We start from the raw sequence: 27,280 nt of genomic DNA on the forward strand, positions 1-27,280 counted from the left end.
AACACAGCCAAAAATAAATAAATAAATAAATAAATTTATAAAAAAAAAAAAAAAAAGAATTTAAGTCCTTAAGAAAGAATCAAGTGGAAACCCTAGAACTAAAAAACAATTGAAATTAACAACTTAATATGTAAGTTTAACAGCAAAAGATAGGAAAAGAAATCTTTTTAAAAGGTCAGTAAAAGACATTTGTACTGAAGCAGAAAAAAAATATGGAAAATGCAAAAAGAACCTAGGACAAATGTGACACACAGCGAAAGTCTAATGTATGTGAGTGAAGTTGCAACATTTGAAAATATAACTGAGAACTTTCCAAAATTCATCAATAAAACAAAAACTGTAATGTCTGGTGGGGCTTAAATATATGTACAATTAAAATGCATGACAACAATAATGTAAAAGGCATGGGGGGGGTAAATGTAATAAAAAGCGTTCTTAACGAACAAAAAAAGTGTTCTAAGATTCTAGCATTCTTGGGGAAGTGGCAATATAACTCAATGAAACACTGTAATCACTAGGGTAGCCACTAAAAGAAAAATGAGACAGCATAACAAATTATAATAGATAAACAAAAAAAGGAGAGGGAAATACAGAAAATAGTAAGATGGTAGATGATATAAATATATAAAAGATTATTTATATTTAGATAGGCTATATACTCCCATTATCAGACTGGGTTAAGTAAACAAATCCCAAAGACATAACAACTAAGTGCAGTGTCAGATCTTGGAATAGTAAAAAAAAAAAAAAAAATAGTAGTAGGAAAATTGGTAAAAATCTGATTCAAGTCTTCATTTAACAGTATTATACCAATGTTAATTTCTTGGTTTCAGTAAGTTTAATAGTGTTATATTATTTAATATAATAACAAGGTGTTTACATTTAATTGCTATTTAATATGGGTTTTAATATGGTATTAACATTATGGGAAGCTGTATAAGGGGAAAAAAATGCAACTGCAGCTGACCCTTGAACAACATGGGTTTGAACCCTGTGGGTCCACTTATATGCCGATTTTTTCAATAAATACTACAGTACTGTATGAGGGGCAATTGGTTGAATCCTCAGATTCAGAACGGTAGATACAAAGGAACTACAGATATGGAGGCCGACTATAAAGTTATATGCAAATTTTCAATTGCATGGGGGGTTGGTGCCCCTAACCCCCACTTTGTTCAGGGGTCAACTGTATTTAAGTTTGGAGAAGACTTAAATATAGGCATACCTCAGAGATACTGCAGGTTCAGTTCCAGACCCCTGAAATAAAGTGAATAATGCAGTAAAGTGACTCACATGAATTTTTTTATTTCCCAGTGCATATACAAGTTATGTTTACACTATACTATAGTTTACTAGGTGTGCAGTAGCATTATGTCTAAAAAAATGTACATAAATTAAAAAATATTTTCTTGCTAAAAATGCTGATCATCATCTGACAACACAGCATTGCCACAAACCTTCAATTTGTAAAGACACATTATCTGTGAAGCACAATAAAGCAAAATGCAATAAAATTGTGCCTGTATAAGGGTAAAAGAAAGGTTTAGGTTACAAATCATGAGAAAATATATAGCTGACAAATCCTATCCAAAACAAAGCAGGTACAGCTATATTAGCTAAATTTAAAATTTAAAAGAAATTTTAAAGCAAGAAGCACTCAGAGACATAAAAAGGAAAATAATAAAATGAGAAAAAAGGTCAATCATAGAAACATAATACTAAATGTGTCTGTATGCAATAGGATGATTCCAAAAATCACAGTGGGAGACTTTAATTCACTTCTCTCAGTAAGTTAAAGAACAATCTTAATGACATATATAGGTAAATATACATACCCATATTCATATATATATATATGAGGGGCCAGAGGGAGGGAGAGAGGCAGGAGTTGAGGGGAGAGATATGGCACCCAACAGCAAAAGAATGCAAATTATTTTCAATGGCACAGAAATCATTTGCCAAAACTGACCATATTACTGCAAGATAAAGAAAGCCTTACAAACAAATACTGGTCATTGAAATCATTCAGAGTATAAACCTTAATCACAGTGGGATTAAGTTAAAAGTCAATAAGCAAAAAGATAAGTAGAAAATACTTAATCTCCAAAAATTAAATAATAGCTTTCTAAATCTATGGGTGAAAAGAGAAATCACAATGAGAATTAGAAAACATTTTGAACTGAATATTAAAGATAAGAAATTTCCAAACTTGTAAGATGTAGTTATATCAATGCTTAGGAAATTTATACCTTTCATGCATATATCAGGTAAGGAAGGCTGAAAATCAATGACAAGCCTCCATCTAAGGAAGCTAGAAAAGAGTACATCAAACCCAAAGAAAGTAGAAGAAATAATAAAAGTATGAGCAGAAAGCAATGACTAGGAAAAAAAATGTACAACAGACAACAGAAAAAAATGCAAAGTCAAATGCTTTGTATTATTTTTGAAAAAAATAATAAAATCGATAGCTTTAGACTAATCAAGGGAAACGAGAGAGGACACAAATTTACAACACCTAAAATGATGCTGTGAAGGATATTGAGGCTATCATGAAAACGTTACACCAACTTAATTGATAATTTAAGTAAAATGAGAAAATTATCTGAAAAAAATCACTTTCCAAAACTGACATACAATATGAAAGAGAAAATTATAAAGTCCTATTTTTATTAAACTTTATTAAAAACCCTCCCACAAGGAAAACTTATAGGAATGGTTTCACTGCACAAGCTCTTCCACAAAATGGAAAACAAAAACAAACTTCCCAGCTTGTCTGATGAAACCAGTGTAACTTTTACACCAAAACCTGTCAAGCACATTACAAGAAGGAAAGATACAGGAAAGTCTGTCTCGTGAACATACATATAAAAATCCTAAGCAAACTAATAGCAAGTCAAACCTAGGATTGCATAAAAAGTATATTTCATGACCAATGAAGTTTTAGTTGAGTAATGCAAGGGTGATTAACATCAGAATCTATTAGTTTTTTCTATTAACCAAAAAAGGGGGAAAACAGATCACCCTGACAGATGCAGAAAAAGCATTTGATAAAATTTAATACCCATTTGGGATAAAAACTCTTTAAAAAACTGCAAATAAAAGAGAACTTCCAGGGGCTTCCCTGGTGGCGCAGTGGTTGAGAATCTGCCTGCCAGTGCAGGGGACACGGGTTCGAGCCCTGGTCTGGGAAGATCCCACATGCCGCAGAGCAGCTGGGCCCGTGAGCCACAATTACTGAGCCTGCGCGTCTGGAGCCTGTGCTCCCCAACAGGAGAGGCCGCGATAGTGAGAGGCCCGCGCACTGCGATGAAGAGTGGCCCCCGCTTGCCGCAACTGGAGAAAGCCCTCACACAGAAACGAAGACCCAACACAGCCATAAATAAATAAATAAATAAATAAAAATTAAAAAAAAAAAAAGAGAACTTCCAAAAAAAAAGAACTTCTTTAATTTTACAAAAAGTATCTTAAAACTCATACCCACACCCCTACAGTAAGAGTTCCAGGTGAGATGAGACAAGAAAGACCACTATCAGCCTTTCACTCAACACTGCACTTGAAGTCCCAGGCAGTACCTTAAAGCAGGAAAAAAATAAAGGCATAAGAATTGGAAAAGAAAAAAGAAAATCATCATCATTCCCAGATAACACACATGATTGTGTACAAACTAACAGAATTAACAAGGAATTTTGCACAAGTTGCTGTATAACATATAAAAATCTATTGTATTTCTATATGTTAGCAACAATTAGAAAATAGAATAGTTAAAAGATACCATTTATAATATAATTTAAAAATCCACTTTTCCTAGAAGTAAATCTAATGAAAGATGCTCACAAACTCTATACTGAAAACTACAAAATGGTACTGAGAGAAAAGTAAAAAGAAATATGCCATGGTTCATGAAATGTAAAATAAATCTTATAAAGAATTCTCCCCAGACTGACATATAAATTCAGTGCAATCACTATCAAAATCACAATTTTGCTTTTTGTGGAAATTGATAGATGAATTCTAAAATTTATAGTCATGCAAAAGAACCCTATTACTATTCCAGTAGGTGCTTACTAAGAGGGAACAAAAATCTCTAGCAGTTACTGCAAGTATGTTTGCTACTGGTTCCAGCAAGTCACCAACAGACTTCTTCATCCAAGGTTTTCAACTCATGGAACTGAGGAAGTTTTCTCTGCAAATGCATTTTCAGTATTATACAGAGAATCATTGTGAAAATTTATTTTATAATAATCAACTTCATAGCCAACTTTACAGAAACTTATCTGTTCTATAAGGAAAGAGTTATCTAAAATGTGTAACTTTTTCCTGAATAGAAGCAATCTAACAATATCAAGAATAAATATTTTGTAAAGGCTTTCTATATGCCAGGCCTAAGTATTTATCTAATCTGATTCCCAGAATAACTCTATGAGGAGAGTAATCGCTGCTTCTGCCAATGTTATAGGGGAGTAAACTAGAGTGCAAAAAGGCTACATAATCTGCCCAGGAATATAATGCTAAAATTTGGCAATGTCTGCCTGCCTGCCTGGATTCAGCCTAAGCTTATAATAAATTCTTAAAGACAACCTTTCTAGCATGTTATTAACAGAAAAAAACAACAAAAACCAAAACAAACAAACAAAGGGGTTTCATACTCTCTTCCAAAGTCATGTGACAAGATTATATGGCCTTCTATCAACTTTCTAATTTCTAGATGTCTGGATCAGATATTGTACCCAAGATGGAACTTTGAAAGCAGTACATAGTTCAAGGCAGTCAAGTGAGCACATTTATCTGTCTTTTTTATTTCCCAACATACCAACGAGATGAGAACAAATTTTTGCAAAAGAATGAAGTCATAACAGGGCTGGAAAGTACAAAAGGATGATATTGGTGGATCAGATATTTTGAGAAATTTAAGGCAGATAAATGGGAACAAATAAGCAGAGAAATCAATTAGATAGGAACAAGTCAGCAGAGAAACTTAAAGGAGAAAATCACAACAGACAACTGGGAAAAGGTCCAAAACTGTAAAATAAAACAAAATAAAACAAAATAACCCTGGTAGAAATGGAAACAATGCAGGGGACAGAATGGTACACTTAAATAAAACAGGAATAAGCTGCTTTGAACAAGTGGTCAGAAAACAAGAATTCTTGTTAATTAAAAATATAAATGGGGGACTTCTCTGGTGGTCCAGTGGTTAAGAATCCGCCTTCCAACGCAGGGGACGCAGGTTCAATCCCTGGTCAGGGAACTAAGATCCCACATGCTGCGGGGCAACTAAGCCCACGTGCCACAACTAGAGAGCCCAAGCGTCCCAACTACTGAGCCCACACGCTGTGGAGCCCGCGTGCCACAACTAGAGAGAAGCCTGCACTCCACAACTAGAGAAAAGCCTGCACGCTGCAACGAAGAGCCCGTGTGCCGCAACGAAGAGCCCGTGTGCCGCAACTAAGACCTGACGCAGCCAAAAATAATAAATATTAAAAATATATATATATATAAATGATAATTCCAATGGGTAAGATAAACAATAAAATGTTTATAATTAATGGAGAATAAAAGATAAAGACTACTTTTGAAGACACAAACTAAATACACAAAGAATATAGGAAATAAGAGAAGTTAGGGACCTGGAGGTCAGACAGAAGAGATCCAATATTCCAACAGGAGAGCCATTAAATGCTCCTGAAGGGGATTAAGACAGAAATAACAGCGCTATATCAAGAGAAAAAAACAGACTATTTCCACGATCTGAAGGAAGACACAAGTTCCCAGTCAGGCCTCACCAAGTACCAAGAATACTTACTGAAAAAAGATCTATACCTTGGCACATCCTGGCAAAATTTCAAAGTTCCACCAAAAAAGAGAAAATCCTAAAACTTCTCACGTTATCTACAAAGGAACCAGTCACACTGAAATCTAAATGCTGTTAAGATATAAGGAGAAATGTTTTTAAGGTTTTTAAGAAAAATTTTGAATTTAGAATTTCATACTCAAAATTCTTCAGGAATGCAAGCTGAAGAAAGGACATTTTCAGACAGCAAATACTTGAAAAGTCTGCCATTCTATATTGAAAATTACTCAATGAACCCAATGAACTCCAAACTTTTTTGTATGACATGCCTTTATGAGTAAAAAACCATTCGCTCTCAGCATGCATGTCTATTTATAAATTAACATATTATTATACTAATATATTTATGTATATTATAAAGCATATCAAAATTAAAATTTAAAATAATCAGATAAAATTAAATAATTTAATTTTTAATATATTCTGACACCCCCCCAAATTATCTTGCGTAACCCGTTTATGTGGATGCTTCGTTTTGAAGACCACAGCTCTAACCAAATGAAAACGAACCCTAAAGAAAGAAACCATGGGCTTGAAAAAACAACAGAATTGAACAGGTCTCAGTAGAGAAGGAAACTAAAAAAGAAACTAGGAATCGCTTCTCGGCCTTTTGGCTAAGAAAAAGAAACTAGGAGAATTCACTACAATTTGACACTTAGAAAATTTTCCATTGGTAAAGTTTTTATGTACATAGGATTACATTTCATTTTCTGTGAGGCCACCCTACTTTGTTCTATAGTAAGTATTTATATAATCACATTATAAATATTTCCAGGTTTAAAATTTTTAGAATTGGTCTGCAAATAAAGCAAAAAAGAAATTAAAATGCAAACACCTTGATGATGTAGCCTTAACAACGAATAATAATTGGGAGATTGACGGAGTGAGGAGAGAAATAAGACTATCATTCACAGAGGTAGGCAATACTGTCTAGAACTAAAAGCAGGCACAATTTACAGTGGGAAGTGGAACTGGGGGTGGGAAGGTGACTTCCTCTTCTTTTTACTCTTATGTAATACGAATCGCAATATAATTACGACTTCTATTTTTAAGAAGCATTATAAGCAGGAGGGAAAGCAGTCCATAACACAGTATGCCCATTTAGAAAACTGAAATTGGTTACTGATGGCCATAGTCAGCTCCCATTAAATACACCTACCACCTCCATCACCCTCCGTTCATTTACTGCCTTTCACTACTGAGTTTTATGTGCACAGAACAGCTGTGTTTCTACCTAAACTATGATCTTCTTGAAGGTTTTTCTGTTTTATTCATTTCTGCAATGCAAAGCCTAGCACAATGCTCAGTGTTTATTTTTTTTTAAAAAGAGGGAGGGGGGGCTTCCCTGGTGGCGCAGTGGTTGAGAATCTGCCTGCCAATGCAGGGGACACGGGTTCGAGCCCTGGTCTGGGAAGATCCCACATGCCGCGGAGCAACTAGGCCCGTGAGCCACAGCTACTGAGCCTGCGCGTCTGGAGCCTGTGCTCCGCAACAGGACAGGCCGCGATGGTGAAAGGCCCGCGCACCGCGATGAAGAGTGGCCACCGCTTGCCGCAACTGGAGAGGGCCCTTGCACAGAAACGAAGACCCAACGCAGCCAAAAAAAAATAAGTAAATAAATAAAAAATAAAAATAAAGGAATTCCTTTAAAAAAAAAAAAGTAAAACAAATATCCTTCTTTAAAAAAAAAAAAAGAGGGAGGGGACTAATTAAATGGTCTGAGGAAAATAATGGAGAAAAGCCATCTCGTAGTTCCAATCACTTAAAACCAGTTTATCTCAAGTTTACTAAAGTTCACTAAAATGCATATAACAGGGAGAGAAAGGCTCCTCTTCGAAATAGAAACAGCTGTGACTCTCAGGAGAGTGAGTCAACTCAGTGGCAGCACATCTAAACACAGGTCCTAGTAAAAATCTTAGGGGGCAGGAACAGGGGCTGATGAAGGATATAGCAACGGAAATACTCTGAACCCTCATGAAAAAAAATGGCTGGGGGTGGGAAGACCATTCCTCCTTCCTGACTGTATATATTCCTATAGAAGAGGAAAGCCAAAAGAGCTGGGGGCGGGGGGAGTGGACGGGTACTCAGGAGTCACGGCTTATGATGAAATTACCCAGGGCGTGTGCGTGCGCAGGCGCGCACACACACGTTGCTCAAATACTTCCATTTACCTTATAGTCTCTTACTGGGGCCCTTAATTTTTTCCTACTTTGGTTATTGAGAGGCCTAAGTGAAATAGCAGTTTTACAGTTTGAACTCTCTGCCCAAAATAAAAGGTGACTTTTCTTTAAAACTTGGTAATTTGAAATTTTTGTAAATCAAAAGCAGGAGACTATGGGTAAGTTTATATGGTCCAACCAAGTAGTGCCAGCCTCTAAGTGATTACAAATGGTAGACTCACAGGTTTATATTTTTCTAGGGCAGTGATTCTCAAATTTAACTGTGCATTAGAATCACCTGGAAGCCTTGTGAAACCAGAATACTGAGCCCCAACCCTAGGATGAATGATTCAGTGGGTCTGGGTCAGGCCCCAGAATTTGCATTTCTAACAAGTCTCAGATGGTGCTGATGCTGCTCGTCTAGGGATCTCACACTGAGAATCACATTTCTAGTGTGAGGATTAGACCAGAAAGCTATTATTACCAATAATACAAAAATCTCATCATCCCTGCTACAGCTATCCACCTGTCCTCTACCTATGACTAAGTCTTCCGTTTTACCTGAGTATTATCCTGAGAGGTAGACCTCTGGGCTAGTTTTCAACTTCTTTGTTTCAGGATCTTATTCCAGTGTTATGGAATCTGTTTTGAAATCTACAACATCCTCTAACACTGATAGTAAGGAGGTAGTTCTAATAACATATATATGGAAACTTTGTTAGTATAGGCAAAATACAGACATTTTAAGATGAACTCTTTCTCTATTTGATAAATCCTAAAAGCCATTAATACGTGTTGGTGAAGGTTTGCACACAAGCAGGGATTTAAAGCCTCTGCTTACTGTTGCCTTGTCATTCAACGCCAAGGTTCTCCCTTAAAAAAAAGAACAAAAAACTGAAAGTCAACTCCCGTGTACACACACTGTAACCCCCCAAAATCACTCCATTTCTGTCGCTTTAATGTATTTTTTTAAAAAAAGGATTAAAACTAAAAGTCATTTAACATTTCTTGACATAGACGCAATGTCATTTTCCTTAACAAAGGTAAAAATGGAAAAAAGCCCTGGGGTCCATGTGTTGAGAGACCTGGATTCTATCCCTGGCCCTTTTTGGTTTCAGAACACATGCCCTTTTGCACATCACCGAGCTGTTGGCTAAACAAAGCATTCAGGGCAAGAATCACTAAATCCTATCCGGTTCTAACATAAGCTTATACAGTAAGACTCATACACTGTAGACTAAGATGTACTTGATATCACTACATGATTTCCTCACAGTGCAATGAACTTCTTGGGAAAAAAAAAATCGACTACAGATCACTTCAGAACCTGACTGCGTTTCCTGTAGCATTACATATTAAGGACAGTCTGGCTCTTTGGCAACCATTTAAAAAAAAAAAATCATTTAAAAACAACTAGATTTATATGTCATGCTAGTTGCTACAAGTTCAATTGTTTTCACATTACTTGTGTAATGACATACACAAGGCACAATAAGAAAATTATAAGCCTATCTGCATCTATATTAATAGTCATATCCCCTTAAATGTATGAAGCAAATATTTCACTTTCTAAAAGGAGGCTATTTCCAGAGGAGGGTGAAGGAAAAAATACAAGTAAAAGGAGGCTATTTCCAGAAATCTTATAAAGACAATATTGGGATTTTAAAAAATCAGCCTTATTTAAATACTTAGCATGGCAGTTTATGACTACGGTCATTAAACTTCGTGAGGTAAGATTTTAAATTATAGTAATATATAAACTGTGGTGAACCAAAACAGGGCAAGACCAGCAGTCAGGAGACTACTCACTATGGCCAAGCTGCAAGACCCCACCCCACCCCCCATTCCTTTGTTTTTTTTTACTCATTCATTTGTTCCTTTATAGTCTCTCTCTCTCTTATTCACTGACCTGTTTGAGTATCTTGGGAGGTTCTACGCTTAGCTAAACCCTGTGGACACAAGGAAGGATGGCATTATTTGAACTAGATCTCAGGGGTCCCTTCAGGTAGAATCTTTATTCAAGATCTAATTTATAAATTATAGCAACAGACTCTTTATCAAACACAAGAGGAGTAAGTTATCTCAGTCAACAAACAATAAGATAACTTAACCTTATTCCTTCTTTAAGCACCAACAGTGTTTTAATCTGTTGATCTCGACTGCCATTTCTTCTGTAAAATGTTTACTAACCAACCGTTTATGTTTACTCCCATACCATTTTCTTCAGTAAAATGAATTACTCCTTAGGTACCCAAGCACTTTCATAACCAATGCCTCTCATATAGAATTAATCAAATTTATTGTAATTATTAGTACAATAATCTGTAAGATTTTACTTCACACTTTAGAATTTTACTCCTATACATATTATCTCATTTGATCCTCTAAACAACCCTGTGAAGTAGTTACTTCTATTTTACAGACAGGGAAACTGAAACAGAAGCAATATGGTCTAAGGTCATAGAGTTTTAAAAAAAACCAAAAAGACAAAAAAAAAATTCAGAAATTGAATCCAGGATTTTTTGGGGTTGTTTTTTTTTTTCACTTTTTGGCCATGCCCCACAGCGTGTGGGACCTTAGTGCCCCGACCAGGGATTGAACCTGCGCCCCCTGCACTGGAAGCACGGAGTCTTAACCATGGGACCACCAGGAAAGTCCGTGAATCCAGGATTTTTAACTGAAAATACTATGGTTTTTTTCAATTCATCAAATATGCTGAACTCCTTGAGATTATATTTTCACCTTTACGTACTGCCTAGTGTATACGATGGCAGATACTAAGCAAAGACATATTGACTAGATTTGAAGTCAACTACTGGAAAGGTATTACATATTTACTAGACAGTACAAAATTTATTGCTTCCTAAAAAACAAAGTACCAGATATAATTTTGTATTACAGAATGATCCATGGAACACCATCAGGGTTAAGAATTTGGTTTCTGAATTTAGAGTTAGGTGCAGATCCTGAAGCTGTGTAAGCTCTCTGGGCCTCAGTTTTGTTTGTAAAATGGGAATAATAAATGGTAATTATCTCAAATGACTGGTGTACTGAATGGGAGTGTATAGAAGACGCCTAGTATAGTGTCTGGTACATAGAAAGCACTCAATAAATTAGTTTAATGTGTATGAGTATTAATATGAAACTAAAAAGTAGAACTAGTTTACAAAACAGTAATAATCTCATGAACTATGAAGAAGAACAGAGTTAAATTTGCCTAAGTATGTTTTTGAGGTTTTGTTTTTACTTTTTCAACCTTTATCACTAGGCTCTCCATGAGCTATTTACATGAGCTATGAACACTACTGCTCTCACGCTGCTGCTCTCACACTGCTTATCTCTAACTTCCATCTCCCTTTTAATGCAAGTAATGTGGAGGTGTAGTTGTAAAAAGATAGACTAACATCCAAAGTGTCTCTCAGGAATTGTGTAAACTTCTAGAGAACTTCCTGGAGTAATGGAAATGATCTGTCTCTTGACTGGGCTGTTGTTACACAGGTGAACGTATCTGTCAAAACTCATTGAAATGTACACAAAAGAAAAGATGTGTATATGAAACAATGCAAGTTAAAAAAAAACACAAGTTTTTTTAGGTTTTATAACCCTTGAACAAGTTACTTTCCCTTTTTGGCCCTTAGCTTTCTCATCTTCAGAAAGGGAATAATTTCTCGTACAGAAAGAATATAGTGAGTGTTAAAGGAGATAAGGTCTATAAAGTACTTAGTTTCTGCACAGTTAGTTGCCAATTCTGGATCCACTTAACATTAACCCTAGGCATTTTTCAGATTTATTTGAGTCCTAAAACATTCCTCCAAAATAAAACCTATATTCTCTCCCTCTCCCTTCTCCTACTCTTCCCCTCATCTCTTTTACTTTAGGAAAATATGAGTAAACATTTGATTAAAGCTTTTGCCTCCATAGTTTTTTTTTTAACAAATCATAATAGTCTTTTGCCTTAATATTTCTCTTCCTTCTCATTTAATTATAGTCAAAAAAGTGAGAATTCCCTGGGGGTCTAGTAATTAAGACTCCGCGCTTTCACTGCCGAGGGCCTGGGTTCGATCCCTGGTCAGGGAACTAAGATCCCGCAAACCACCCGGTGCTGCCAAAAACAAAACCAAGTAACAATTCCTGTTACTAGTTTTCAAATCACTTTTTAAAAGTGTCTAAGCAATGTTCTTTGTTCTAGAATTCCAGGACACTGGAACAATTTCACATTCATCTAGCATTTACTGAACAAACATTTATTAAGAACCTAAATCGGTCAGGCACTGGAGAAACAAAGATAAGGTCAGAGAGGCAAATACCTAACTAAAGCAGATCAAATAGAACTGCTAAAATCATATCCTTTTCTTACACCTGTGAAGGATCTATTGGGTTGGCCAAAAAGTTCCTTTGGTTTTCTAGTAAAAATAAAAGACACGTTTTTCATTTTCACTAAGAACTTTACTGAACTTAACGTATTCACCATTTTGTTCCACTACCTTCTGCCATTTTTCAGGCAACTTCATAATTCCATCTTCCCAAAACTTACCTTTTTGAGCAAAGAACTGTTCCAGGTGCCTTTTACAGTCTTCCAGGGAATTGAAATTTTTTCCATTAAGAGAATTTTGTAAAGACCGAAATAAATGGAAATCCAAAGGTGCAATGTCTGGTGAATACGGTGGATGATCAGAACTTCCCAGTGAAGCTGAAACAGTTTTTGCCTGGTCATCAAAGAAACGTGCGGTCTTGCATTACCCTGATGGACGATTACGTGTTTTCTGTTGACTAATTCCGGACACTTTTCGTTGAGTGATGCTTTCAGTTGGTCTAATTGGGGTTCAGTGGAACTTACTACCTAGGATAGCTTGACCAACTACGAAAATAAACTTGAATATATTATTTTAATAACAGAACTTGTTGGAATTAATCATTTAGTTTTCTGGAAGGAGCTCAAAATAGAGGACTCCCTTCCAATCCCACCATATACACAACATCACCTTCTTTGGATAAAGACCGGCTTTTGGTGTGGTTGGTGGTGGTTCACTTTGCTTGCCCCACGATCTCTTCCGTTCCACATTATTGTACAGTATCCACTTTTCATCGCCCGTCACAATTTGTTTTAAAAACGGAACATTTTTGTTACGTTTAAATAGAGAACTGAGTGTGGAAATATGGTCAAGAAGGTTTTTTTTCACTTATGTGGAACCCAAACATTAAAGCAATTCACATATCCAAGCTGGTGCAAATAATTTTCAATGCTTGATTTGGACATTTTGAGTATGTCAGCTACCTCCCGTGTGGTATAATGTTGATTGTTCTCAATTAATGTCTCAATTTGATCGTTATCAACTTCAACTGGTCTACCCAACTGTGGAGCATTGTCCGCAAGAAATCTCCAGCATGAAACTTCACAAACCACTTTTGGCACGTTTGATCAGTCATAGCACCTTTTCCATACACTGCACAAATCTGTTTTTGCATTTCAGTTGTGTTTTTACCTTTCTTGAACTAATAAAGCATACTATGCCGAAAATGTTGTTTTTCTTCCATCTTCAATATTAAAATGGCTACACAAAAATTCACCAATTTGGTAAGTTTTTTTTAATGCACACTGATATGACAGCTGTCACAATACAATCTAACAAAATTGTTTCGAATGAACTTAAAGACAACTAAGCACCACTTGAGTCATCTTATGGGAAAAAAAAATGAACTTTTTGGCGAACCCCATAGTAAAAGGAGTTGGAAGTAGTTAAAGAGTTCTTCTGACTCACCACTGTTGCTTCCAGACTACTTTTCCAACCTAACAAAAGTGTATGGCAACTGCATGAGTCCATTCTTAAAAAATTCTCTTACATTCTTCTCTCTTGCAATCACCTACTCACCTCTCTGAGTTAGACTCCTTTATGGAGGACTTCAACCACTGTCTCCATTGTCTTCTTCACTATTCCTGCCACCACCCTGGATGACTGCACTCCAGTGGACTTCTTTCCTACCAGCATCAAAGTTCTTTTACCTTCCTGAATGATCTCACCCACTTAAAATTTTAGCAATCTTTTTCAGAGATTCTGACTTGGAACTTACTACCTAGGATAGCTTGACCAACCATGGAAATAAACTTGAATATATCATTTTAATAACAGAACTTATTCCTATTCTGTCATCAATTTAATCCCCCAACAGCTCTTATTACCAACACTTCACTGAGTCCATACCATTCTTCTTAAGTCATTACCCCCTTATGGCTTCCCTTCCTTCCTTATCAAACTCAAAACCCACAGTGCATCACTTCAAAAATTCTCTAGTAAGCGTGCTTAACATTTCACTCCTTTGTTCTTTTATCACAACAATTCTGTAAACCATCCATTCTGTATCAGTCTAACCACCCACTGTACGCTCTGTTATTTGGGTTGCTGAGCAATGGTGTAGAAAATCTTTTAAAAAAGCAGAATAACAGCTTCTGAAGTGTACACTTTCATTAAATACGTACTTCTGTTTTTAACTAATTGATTTCAAGAGGATTTGTTGCAAAATAAAAGTCTTACCAAATGATGAAATAATTAAACTAGAAATTCAGCTCCTTAGTTGTACTAGACTCATTTTCAGTGCTCAACATACACAAGTGGCGAATGGCTACCATAATGGAAAGTGGGAATCATAGAACATTTCCATCATCACACAAAGCTTTACTAAACAGTGCTGCTTACTCATTCTATGGCAGAACTGCTCAACCACTATTCAGCTTACATAACCTACAGTTTCTCACTGACACCACTTATTGCTATCCTTGTGACTTCATGAATCTTGCAAGCTGCATAAACATGGAACAGGCTGGTACCCAAAGCAGTCAATGAAGGCGGAGGCATCAAATCTCTTACCATCACCTGAGACCATGAGGAGTTAGTTACCCCTAATCATTTATGTCCCAGCCCACTTCTAATCATGGAGATCCCCACCTTGATACTGTCACTGGTTACACTGTATCTGAGATGGGTTAGGGAAAGAGAGGTGTACTTAAGATTCCTTTCAGATTTTACCACCTGTTAAAGGCAGAACTCATTATTACACGTCTCTCACCTATCACTAGACTAGACCATGGCAGCAGCTGGAAATAAAAATTCTACCAAACCCACTAAGGCTTATTTTAATGCAACTATTAATAATAGTATTTCATTAAAAATTAAACAGTCATTACAAATGTTAAATTGGACAAGATGCTGGGACAAAAGACATAAACTAGTACTATCCTAGACAAAAGCAGGAAAACCCACCATCACTGAAAAAGATAAGAGGAACTACCACTTTGGGGAACTCTAAATGATAAAATCTAGGGGAAAGAAATGGGCAAAACAGCATGCCTTAGGATACAGGGTTGTAGGGATCTATATGTCTCTATCATTACACCTTTCATGTCTATAACCATTAAAATGGCTTAATCCTCCTTAAGGAATCACACTTTCTTAAAGAAAAACATTTCATATAGTTGCTTAGTTTACAGGGGAAAAAAAGAGGAAAAAAAGGAAAGAAAGAGAGAAAAGTTGAAAGAGAAAGAAATGAAGCAAAATGATCCATGAAGAGCAATGTGTTAGGAGACCCTGGATTTTAATCCAGTCTTTTCTGAAATAATGTAACGCACGGTCAAGCTAGACTAAATAAAAGGAGGCTACTGCCATCCACCTACCAGCCCTGCCTCTCAGGGAAATGCTTTGCAAAAAAATAAACTGAGTTGTTCTTATACCTCAAGAGAACACTTTAAGTACATGAATGCCATCTCAGCTCTTCTGATGATGAGCTAATAATCCCAAGATTCTTATGACTAGCAATAATCAGTAACTACTTATGAATATGTAGAGCACAAGTATTTATCAAACAGCTGTGCTACCCACGAACAGTACTTTGCAGCAGTAAGAAATAAAGTCAGATATTAAAATATTAGCTCTAAAAAGGCATAAGACAATGTTAAAAAGGGAAAACTATGAGCTTATCTGCAGTTATGAGTCTGTATGTGTGACTTAAAACAGAAGAAATCAACAACTAATTATGATTCACAAAAGGTACAGGAATGGTGCATCCCTACATATGATTCTAACATGATCTACATTGACTGGGGAATGAGAAGAGACTAACCACAGTCCTAACCCTGAAAAAGATACACAGGCAAAAGTATTTTTCACATCCTTTGTATTCACTACACAATTCGATAATTAAAAACAAAAAAAATTAGTAGCAACACTGCTGTCTGTGACACAAGAAAAACGCCATAAATAACAAGAAATTAAGTCTAAAACAATATGTAGCATGCTGTGGGCATCTGGTAAAATTTGCTCAACTTTCAAGTTCTGAAAATTGAGTCAACTCTGCTGGGCAGACAGCACTTCCCCTATTTAAGGGGTAGCAAAACCTCACAAAATAATGAATGAACACAACCTACAATCTGGGTAGATAGTCAAGTAAGAGCAAGTGCATTCCAGTATTGTGTAATTAGAGCTTCGGGGAAATGTTGCAGACTCACTCAATAAAAGGGCCTACAAAACTTTTCACCAGCTTGCAAAATCTTAAAAACCTGTCCCATGTTTAGCAATAGTTAGGCAGAAATGCATCATTTGTAAGAAAGTCAGTAAACTATACAGTGAAGTTGTAATTTTCATGACAGTCTCATTTTCCTTAAATTATACTTACATTTGTTTTATATTCTGCATCTTATCAACTGACAAGGCAACCAGAATCATTTGATGGGTTTTATGAAAATATACATGTCTCTATTCCACTTTCCCTTGGTGTGCACATGGGAGGGGTACGTGGGTATGAGTGAAGAAAGGAATCGTGTATATTTTGAAAAACTAGCCATACCACTTTACACCTACCAGAATAGCTAAATAAATGAAACAATATCAAGCAAACGTTGCAGGGTATGTGGACAAATAAATCTCTCATTCATTACTGAAAAGACACTTGGGAAAACACTGGGTAATGTATACTAAAACTGAACAAAAGCACACACGGTCCAAAAAATTCTACTACAGCAATATGCGCAGATGTGCAGCAAAAGATATGTATTGATACAAGAACATTCTATAAGGGGCACTATCCATTGCGACTCAAAACTGGAAACAACCTATATGTTCATCAACAGTAAAATGGATAAATTACGGTACATATACATAGTCATACAATGGGATGGAAAACAACAGAATGAGAATGAAGAAGCTACCACTACACACTACACAGATGGATCACATAAAAACTGATGTAAGAAGCCGTACACAAGGGTGTTGATGCTGTATGATGTTACATGCCTGTCTCTGAATGCATGTTATACTCCATAAAAGTTTATGTAAAATAAAAAAGCAAATAAATATTTAATAAATAAATAAGCAACCTTGATGCCTAAATGTTTATAATACAATCCTATTCCCAGAGCCATGTTCCGAACTCCCCCCTAAAATTGGGATGGAACACTTTTTAAAATCTTCCCTCATGCTAATCTAATACATTTTTATATTAAAACAAAGAAGGCTATATTAGGGTAACAGAATGCAAGAGTCATATCCTTTCTAGGAGAGAAAACACTAATCTGAAAAGAATTTTAACACCAAAGCTCTCCCTCTCCACATTACCTTGACCACACTCAGATCTTCACCACCCTTCCATCTACCAAGAGTTCACTCTTCTCTGCCATTTATTTAGTGGAAACATTTTTAAAGTAATGAACTACCCTAGAAAGGTAGTTATGAGGATTGAAACAAAAAGAGCAGATATATCAAGTCTTCAGCACTGTGCCTAAGCACTCAATGACTAAACAGTATTAAAAAATCCCAAATAGTGAGTCTTACACGTCAAGGGTTATTTCCAATTCATCACTGCAAACACAGAACCCAGCATTTAACAGTTGGTCAATTTATGGAGTAAATGAATGATATGAGCTCAAAACAAAAAGAATAAAATTAAAACAAGGCAAAAGTGGAAAAAAGGGAAATATCAAGAAGTTCAAAGGAAGGCCTTACTTTTATATCAGGGTAAATGACAAGATTTTAAATCTCAAATGAAGCAACAGAATCAGGTACATATTAAAACCATTAAAATAAATAAAAACTGCCTCAGTATTACTTTTCCTCCATATACTTCAAAATGAAGAAGTCAGATGTCTTAACAAAAATTTAAACATGGTTCTTTAATATTGAAATCCTTTAAAAATATTTCTGAATGAATTTCTTATGAGTTTGACAGGAATCATAAGTATATAACAGGTTATTTTTAAGACATCTATCATAGCATGTCAATATTCTGACTAAATATGTCATAACAGAAATGAAAGGAAAGTGGATTTCAGTTGAACCTTTATACAGTGGTATTATTTTTATGAATTTAGATATCAAAATCATCAAGACTGCAATCTTATATTAAACTTAAAAGACAAATTAATAAGATACTTTAATCTCCATCGTACGCACAAAACACCAATGAACCATTAGATAAGGTTCTAATGGTTCCCTTTTTCCCTTCCTTTTAAGCACATCGTCTACTTATATATCTTAGATCAGAAATAGCATCACTGTTTTAATTAACCGACATTTACACAAAGCAACTTATGTGGAAAGCACTATTCTAAATGTAAATATAACTCATTTGGTTCTTGTAACAACTCTTACAAGGGAGGTACAGTTATCCTTTCCATTTTACAGATGAGAACACTGAAGCAGAGATGCTAAGTAACTTACCTAAAGTCACAAAGCTATTAAAAAGCAGACTGGATGCACTCTATTAACTTCTATGCTATACTGCCCAGAGATCTCTGAAGTTAAGCAAAACTAAATTTATCCTGACTTCACTTGATGTTGGGAGGTTAGTTATTTTGAAGACCTTGGGTGATAACCATAAAATGAAGCAGCACTAATGGCACAGTTAATAAATTCTAAGATACCCATTTTTTTTTTCATGTTTTAACATATCTAAAATTGATGGCATTTTACAACTTTAACTGACAGTGCTCTCTCTGTGGAGTACATAAAGCAGTGGTGCATCTGGTAATTGCAGGCAAGTACGATTCAAAAACTTATGGTATGACCCTCATGGGTTAGTGATAAGAAGTAAATGAGATAAAATATCTAAAGTACTTGACAACTCTGGTACAAATGCTTTAAAAAAGGGCATTTTTTCCCTTTAAACCAAAATGATCTATGAGGAAATTCCATTTACCCTGTAGTAAGTTGTCAGTTTCTCAGGCCCATGTTCAACTAAACCTGGTTATATCCTACTAGGGAAAAATAACTGGTTTCATTATACAATCTGATGAAGAAATAAAGGACTTTGGGTGGGGAGAAGGCAGGCAGACAAAACAACAGTGAAAATGAGACACCTGAGAAAATAAAAATTATCAACAGTAAAGCATAACTCAAGATACCTCCCAAGTACCACTTGATTCAAGCCAGTTCTCAAATGCCACTGATAAAATGTTCACATGAAAAAGTATCTTCACTTTTTAAAAAATACACTTTGAATGCAAATAACCAAATATGCTTGGTGTGTGCCCATGCCCTACTTGAGCTTTTCTAACAAAACTGGACATACTGAACTTAACCACCATGTTAAATAACTGGTTAACAAAGGTTTAAACTGATCCTACGAGTGGCCACCAAAAAAATTTAATCAAATAAAATTCAATTCATTTAAATACTCCTGTGTCAATACTTGCCTTGGTAATTTCAGGATGACTTAATTAATATTCAATTTTTTTTTCTTTGGTTTGCTTTTGTCTTATTGGATGAAAACTACCTTTCAGGGTAATTTCCCACTAAAACACCAAAAATTGCATCCAAATTACAACAACAAAAAAACCACCTTGAGCACGTTTTACCTTAAAAATCACTTAATTTTGATGGGGCAGAGGGGAGAGGATTAAAATGCATTTTCACAAGGAAAAACTGTGAAATTTGCTTCAGAAAACATACCAAAACAGGAAACAACAGTATCTTCTTTTAACATATCTCATATAATATTTTAAAAGCCTCATACTACTTTTCAGTTACACTACAACCTTTGAGATCTTGCATTACCTAATACCAGAGTGAAACCTCTTTCTTTTGTATTTGTTACTTCTAATTATTTTTATTACTATATTACTTTCCCTTCAAGTGTATAAACAACCTACCCCAACCAAAGTCTGAGGTAATGCAATTTTATATTTGTAGGTCAAATTTTTTTAAAACTGCTATTTTTTATGTATGTAAAGTTCTGTTTCACAGTTATATAATTCAGAATTTAATGCTAATAATTATTCTGTCCTTTAGAACATGTAGGCAAGTCTGAAGAATATCAGAAGAATTCTACTTATGCATATAAACAAAAGGCCTGGGAAAGTATACCTATAAGAACCATAATATATGAAAAATATATAGTTGTCATACAAGAATTTATTAAGATTTAAAAAAAAAACCAGGGAGAAGACAAGAGCAAAAGCCAGTAGGAACTAATAAAAACAAAATTTTTAAGTTACAACTTTCTTAATATAAAATATAAGGAAGACTGCCTTAGCAGATCAGAATAATACAACGATGTTTCTACAAAAACTCAAGAAGGTATTTCAGAAGCAAAAATTTTGATTGACCCTATATTCCTGTTATTTTAAAGCAGATGTCTTCTAGAACCTTTATTTACTGTGTTTTTAAAATCCATTTTGACATCATTTACCCTTCTAATACACTAATTTTCTTGTCAATTAAGGTTTTGCCAACTACAGTATTCTTCATAAAGTAATTCCTGAAGATGAACTGTGTTCTACTATGATGCAAGACTTAAGTCTAGGGACATTTAGACAACTATCTAAAATAGCATTTAAGGTATCAGGGGAGTGTTATTCCACTGAGCCCAAAAGCACCATCATTGACCATATACCTGATGTTTAGCAGTAAACTCTTAGCAATCCTTACCAAGGCTTTCATTTTAATTCTCTAAATCTGAGAAAAAGTTGTATGTATAAAATTTCTCCCATTCAGAAAAAAAAATCATTAAAGCATAACCAAAATATTTACATTCTACTATTACTTAATGATTCCATAAGTATAGATATAATAAATATAAAGCTAACCAGCAAAAACAAAACACCACCTTGGACAGTAACAAAGAAAATCTTTAAATCCTGAAGACAGTCTGAAGATATCTCCATGTTTGGTGACTAAATGGGTAGTGATGACATTAATCAAAACAGCAAACTTGAATGCTTTCAAAGTAAACTCCTCTACCATTGCATTGCCCTTTCCATCTCTCCACTTGTCCTTCGGAAACACTCTGCCCAACACTCTACTTTCCTTAGAAAGCCTTCCTTAAGGCTCCTTTTCTGTGCTTACAAGGCAACCTGAATAAACTGCTATGACAGCACTAATCACATTAAACAATATTTAATTGTCCATTGCCCCTAGACTCTGAGGTCTAATTGCATTCCTAAAAGTCTAATAGTTACTGCCTGATAAACAGTACTTAAAAAACATATTCTTTTTGAGTATGTTCTGAATGAATGAGTTGTAGAGTCTGAGATGCTTATAGAACACCCAGATGGTGATAAATAGAAACATGGGTCTGAGCTCAGGAAGGAAGACATGGTTCATGTTACAGATAAAATTCTACCCTAAATTTAGAATTGTTGCTTTGGCAGATTAAAACAAAAATCATCAAATAGTTTATGGATGGACTGACGACTGAGAGATAAAATTTTCTCCCTGTCACTAAATGCAATGTGTACTCTTTAGTTCCCAACTTAATTGATTTCTCAGCTTCAATCAACATAGCAGATTAGCCACGCCCTCCTTTTTCAGTCTATTGCCTTGACTTCAGTGACGCTAAGGAAATTTTCCTCCAACCTCTGGCTATATCTTCTCAGTCTCCTTTGCTCCATTTCTTTTCCTCAATGTTAAATGTTGAAGAATCATAGGGGACCACGTCCCTTTATCTTCTCTCTCTATACTCTCTCCTTAGGCAATCTCATCCCCCACCTTCCATACTAAAACATCCATTATCAGCTACGTACTGATTATTCCCAACTGAATTATGATCAATACTCCCCGTTTCCATAAACTAACAAAAAACTGCTCCTCCCCCAGTATCCCCCTAGGTTAAGCACAAGAACCGTTAACCTTGGAAATCGGCCTTCTCCTCTCCCTAGACCCTCAAATAAAATCCATCACCAAATCCTATTAACTTTACTTCCCAAATATTTGTCAAATCCAGCTGCTTAATCTCTATCACCACCAGTCTGGACCGAGATTCTATCATCTCTTGCCTAAATTACTATAATAGGTGAATTCAATTCTACTCAAAGTGTGAGCTGTGGACCAATACTGACCCATGAACTACTGTTATTGGTGTGAGACAAGGTAAATACAGAAACTGAGAGGCAGCATTTAGAAATTTTTATAGCAATTTGACAGACACTGCCACAACATCCATTTTACTGTTCATTACTAAAGTACCAGCACAAACTAGAAAGTAAAACAAAAAAAACATGTCCTTCGCCACAGATAAGTTTGAGGAGCCCTGGCCTAACTCGTCTCCTTGCTTTTACACTTGCCTCTCCAATCTGTCCTCCACAGAGCAGCCAAGTGATGTTTTTAAAACAAAAATTTAAGTAACTTACTCAGCTGTTTAACATTCTCCAGTGGCTTCCCACTGTTCTTAGGATTAAGTACAAAGAGCTTAGCAATAATTGACCACTGTGATCTGCTCCAGTCTCATTTCATATCACCCAGCCTCATGTGCTAAGGTCCAGTCTCCACAGGACTTTTCAGTCCTAGAAAGCTGAAATCGCCAGCATCGCTTGGGTAACTCCAGTTCATCCTTCAGACTTCGGCCTGAAAGTCATTTCTTCAGACAAACATTCTCTGATACATTAGTGAGCTTTTGTTGTTTACAATAATTTTCCTTTGTGGCAGTTATCGTAACTGTAATTATTATTTTTGTAATAATTCGTTTAGTTTCTCTATTCCCCAACAGAGTTTTGCCATCATGAATACAGGTACACTCTTTCCATAACGTGTGTCACCACAGCCTAGCAAGTGCCTGGCACAGATCAGATGTTCAATAAACTTTTGCTAAGTGAATAAATCTAAGTCAGGAAACAAAATGGTGACCAGGACCACCGAAATGCAAATGCCTGCGATATCTAGTCATATATAAGACTTGGGATACATCTGTATACCAGGTGCTTTACAAAGTTAAATCTTCTTTACTCCCCTCAACATCCTAAAAGAGAGGGAAATCTCACTGTTGAGATTTAAAAAAAAAAAAGATTTTTCAGAAAGGTGAAGAATCTTGTCTAAAGTAACCAGCAAAAACTTGGAAGGTTGGAAGGTCTGAGAGGCAACAAAGGGTAATAGTCTCTACAACCATATTGTCTGGCTCCATTGCTTACTTAGCTGTGTGATTTTGTGGAAGTTAAGTAATCTGATTCTCAGGTTCCTCATTTGTGAAATGGAGATATAATAAAGCCTTCTTCAATGGATTGTTGAGAGGTTTAAACAAGTTAATATGTATAAATCATTTGAAAGAGTGGCTGGCATAGTGCTTTATAAGTATTAGCGATTATCATTGTTTTTAACATTACCAGTGCTCTTATAATTTTATCTTCTTACTTGCTTATTGTCTGCCAGTGCCACACTGATATAAATTACAAAAACAGCAGAGTCTGTGTTATTATTCTCTGGTGGAGCTTTTCTCAAAGACTTAAACCCTACAGAAACTGAGTTAAGTGACTATTTCCTCAGTTCTCTCTCTCAAGGATGGGACATAGGACCATTTTAGGTGCACAGGAGAGTAGTTATTACATACCCTGGATACTTTAGAGCATTAGGGCTTGATATTTACTGGAACCCCAGTTGGGAAGGGCTGCTCTTGTGTATCCCCAACACCTGGCATGAAGTAGGTGCTCATTAAATATTTTTGGAAAGAATGAATATTTACAAAACCAAAGGAATAGTGCTCAGCACAGAGCAGATACTAATTATCAATTTTATTCCACCCCTTCAAAGTTTCTACAAACTTTAAAAGTATGATTCTATGGGAGTCATTTTTCTTGAACTGGGGCAGTCTGTATTATTCAAAGCCAAATGCAGAATACAGACAGTAGGAAAGCCAAGGAATAGAAACCAATGTTGGCAAGAACTATGAAAATAGTAAGAGGTGAAAGATAAGTAGAATTTGGATATGCAGGAGAAAGAGCAAAGGTTATTCTAGGCCAGAGAATAGCATAAGCAAAGGCAGTGTTACCCAAAGTTTAATGAACATTCCATTGGTGACACACAAAAAAGATTTTAAGCTATACACAGGCAAACAACTTTATTTTGATAGTTCCATATGCACACATTTTTATGTGTAATTGGGACAGCAAATTGTGATTTCAAACTTTTACTACTTATAACAACATTGAGTTGACAGTACCTATTTGGATATTTTTTTGTGAGTTGTTTAAAAAATGTATCAAGAAAATAATAATGCACAGGAGGTAAGCAAATATGACAGAAATTGTCAGGGTTTTAAAGAGTAAACTTTTGGACACATCAAGGCATGGTCATGTGAATAAAACAACATGTTAGTAAGAGAAAAGCCACCAGTCTTTGGAATGAAGCCAAAGCTCTATCCTGAGTAGCAATTCAACATAAAGGACAGGTAGGTGTGAAGTATCCAACCAGGTTTGAGTATTTAATTGTAGTATTAAAATTCTCATCGGCAAAATCCTCATTTTTCCCTACGATAAATCTGCTACATAATTAAACTTCAGTTATTCTCAAAACAAAGATAAAAATTTAAAATTTCCAAACAGGTACCTGAAAATGGGACTGCGTGTGGCCTGGTAACTTACCTGAAAATAGGGAGCTAAAACTGTACTTTTCACACCAGAAGGAACTAATTTATACAGTAACAAAACATGAATCATAGCTACCTCAAAAAGGGTGTTAAATAGAAAAGAGCAAAAAGACAGTTTTCCATTCCCCCCTTCCTCTCTCAAAATTATCCTACCAATAGCCAAGCCAAGTCAAGCTAAGAGATGATGATAAAGAACATTTATTGAACTCTTACCAGGCACTGTTGTATTTTACCTGCATTAAGTTATGCAATTATCACCACCATCTTATGAAGTACATCACTAACCCCATTCTACAGCTGTAAGAATACCGAGGCACAGAGAGATTAAATAACTTGCCCAAGGCCAGACCTGGTAGACAGAAAGGTAGGGATTTAGATCCTGGCAGTTCAGCTACAGAGTCTGAGCTCTTAACCACTAGGCACCATTTCTCTCAAGAATAATAGAATGATAATTTGAAATATTCCACCTTTCCCATTATGGCAGGAGAGATGTAATTTTCCAAGGTATGAACCTTTTATTACTTAAGTTTCCAGTCTAAGAAACAGGAGGTTCAGCTATACGGAAAAACTGGGAAGATGAGTACTATAATAAAACAATCTAGGCCCAGGAGTATTCAAATACAAATCATCAGAAGCCTCAAAAGTATGGCTGAATGGCACTATTCACAGAGAAAGATGCCAGAAGTTGGGCTAGGCAGAAGGTGAATCCTATTTCTACTGGATCTACTGCTTTGAGAGAGAAAATCCCACCCATCTCCTCCCCTTTCTGTGATTCAGTACACAAATGCATCAATTCAAGAAGAACTGTAAGGGGAAAGGACAGCAGAAGGGAGCAGAAAGGGGTAAGTCAGGACGTGGACCCTGAACTGCAGAGTGAGCTTGACGTACCTGGGGAGAGAGAACGGATGAGAGGGCAATGTGTGCCTGGAGGTAGGCAGGTTGAGGGCATGCCCACTGGGGTGGAGGCACCGAGTGGTCTGGCTGGAGAGCTGAGAATTCACCCTAAAATGGGCTAATGGGGACAGTTTCAGGCGTATACGTTTGGGATAAGGAGGGATGGACGTGAACGCGGGGGTGGCGTGCAGTTTCTCGCTTTGGGCAGTGCTCAAGGTGGGAAGAAGGGACAAGGTATCAAGGTGCGGGCGAGGAGGTCTACAGGTACAAAGGGGGGAGAATGATAAAGAAAAAAGAGGCAAGGCTTGTGGAGGAAAGTCGGGGGGATCCTGGTAGACGGAAGCTGGGAGATCAATGGGGGAGGGGGTAATTCCCAGGGGAAGTAGAGACGCGCGAGGTTAGGGAGGTCCGGGGGGCGGAGGTGGGGCTGAAGGGCGGGGGCGGAAGGCACGCCTCAGGAGCGGGGGTCCCGGACCGAGAGCGATGGGGGCGCCGAAATGGGGGAGGAGGAGGTCGCTGGGTTTCAGTGCAGGTGAGTCCCGGGAAAGAGGGGGGCAGCCAGCGGCCGGGACCCCGGAGGGGGAGGGGCACCTACCCGGACGTGCGGGGCGGCGGCGGGCAGCCCCGGCGGCGGCTCCTCTCCGGCTGAGGCGGCTGAGGTGATGGCGGCGAGTCCCTGTGGCGGCCGCCTCCGCCGAACCGCATCCCTCCTCCCCGGCCCGCCCTCCTCCCCTATCTCCCGCTCCTAAACTTCTTCCCCGGGATAAACAAACCCGCCGCCAGGGGCGGCCGTCTCCGCCGCTCCCGCCCCCGCGCAGGTTCCCCCCCCCACCCCCCGCCCCGGGCCCGTCTGGGCTCCGGCTTCCGAGTTGCGACTCCAGCCCCCAGCTCGCGAGGGCGCGTGCGCGCGGCGGCGTCTGCTCGCAAGGCTTTTCCTCCCTCCCTCCCTCCCTCCGGCGCCGGGCACTTCCGGGCCGGGTCGGATCCGCTGCCGGGGTTTGAATGTAGCCGTCGCCGTTTGCGCCGGGCCCTGGGTTCCCAGCCCGGCGGGTTCCGCATCCCGGGCCGAACCTCGCCTGGTGGGGACGCCTCCCCGCCCCCCTCCTCGGCCCAGCGTTAAACTTTCCTTAACTAAAAAGCCCACTGAATAGCTCCTCCTAACTGGTCTGATTGATCACGTCGGGTGAGAGGCGACTGCCGTTTCTGTGCACGGTTTCTTTAGGGCTGTACCAGGCTAGAAAGCCAAGGTACAACTTGTACCGAGCTCCTGTTGCGAGCCAAGAGCCGTATGAACTGCCCAAACAAAACAGCAGTATACAGTCTCCGAAGAGGGATACAGATAAAGACAGCAGTGTGGCAGACAAATGAAGTGCCACGGTGGAGCGGTTTTCGGTTGGAGATGAACCTGAAATCTCAGGCTTAGGAGGGGAGGGGTCCGCCGAGGGGCGGCTGAGGATGCTTGTGAAGCACAGAAAAGCAGGCTGGACGTTGGTGGTAAATAGGGCTATATCTAAGCAGATGTCTTAAGAGATGAGGGGAC

General features: G+C 37.4%; 1 protein-coding gene across 7 annotated transcripts in view; it reads right to left on the bottom strand.

Moving 5' to 3' along the window:
- Nucleotides 1–26,492, bottom strand: part of SPOPL (speckle type BTB/POZ protein like) — a 64,179-nt gene extending 37,687 nt beyond the window's left edge. For 4 of the 7 annotated variants that reach the window (XM_068545191.1, XM_068545193.1, XM_068545186.1 and 1 more), the window contains exon 1: nt 26,336–26,492. The gene's annotated coding sequence lies outside the window, so the exon portion shown is untranslated. Of the gene's footprint in view, nt 1–1,225; nt 1,258–25,734; nt 25,859–26,335 lie in introns of all 7 variants that reach the window. The other 3 variants (XM_068545189.1, XM_068545187.1, XM_068545190.1) reach the window with 3 other exon arrangements.
- Between the last annotated feature and the right edge of the window lie 788 nt (nt 26,493–27,280).

The sequence above is a fragment of the Eschrichtius robustus genome, chromosome 5 (genome assembly GCF_028021215.1).
Source record: "Eschrichtius robustus isolate mEscRob2 chromosome 5, mEscRob2.pri, whole genome shotgun sequence".
Classification (NCBI taxonomy): domain Eukaryota; kingdom Metazoa; phylum Chordata; class Mammalia; order Artiodactyla; family Eschrichtiidae; genus Eschrichtius; species Eschrichtius robustus.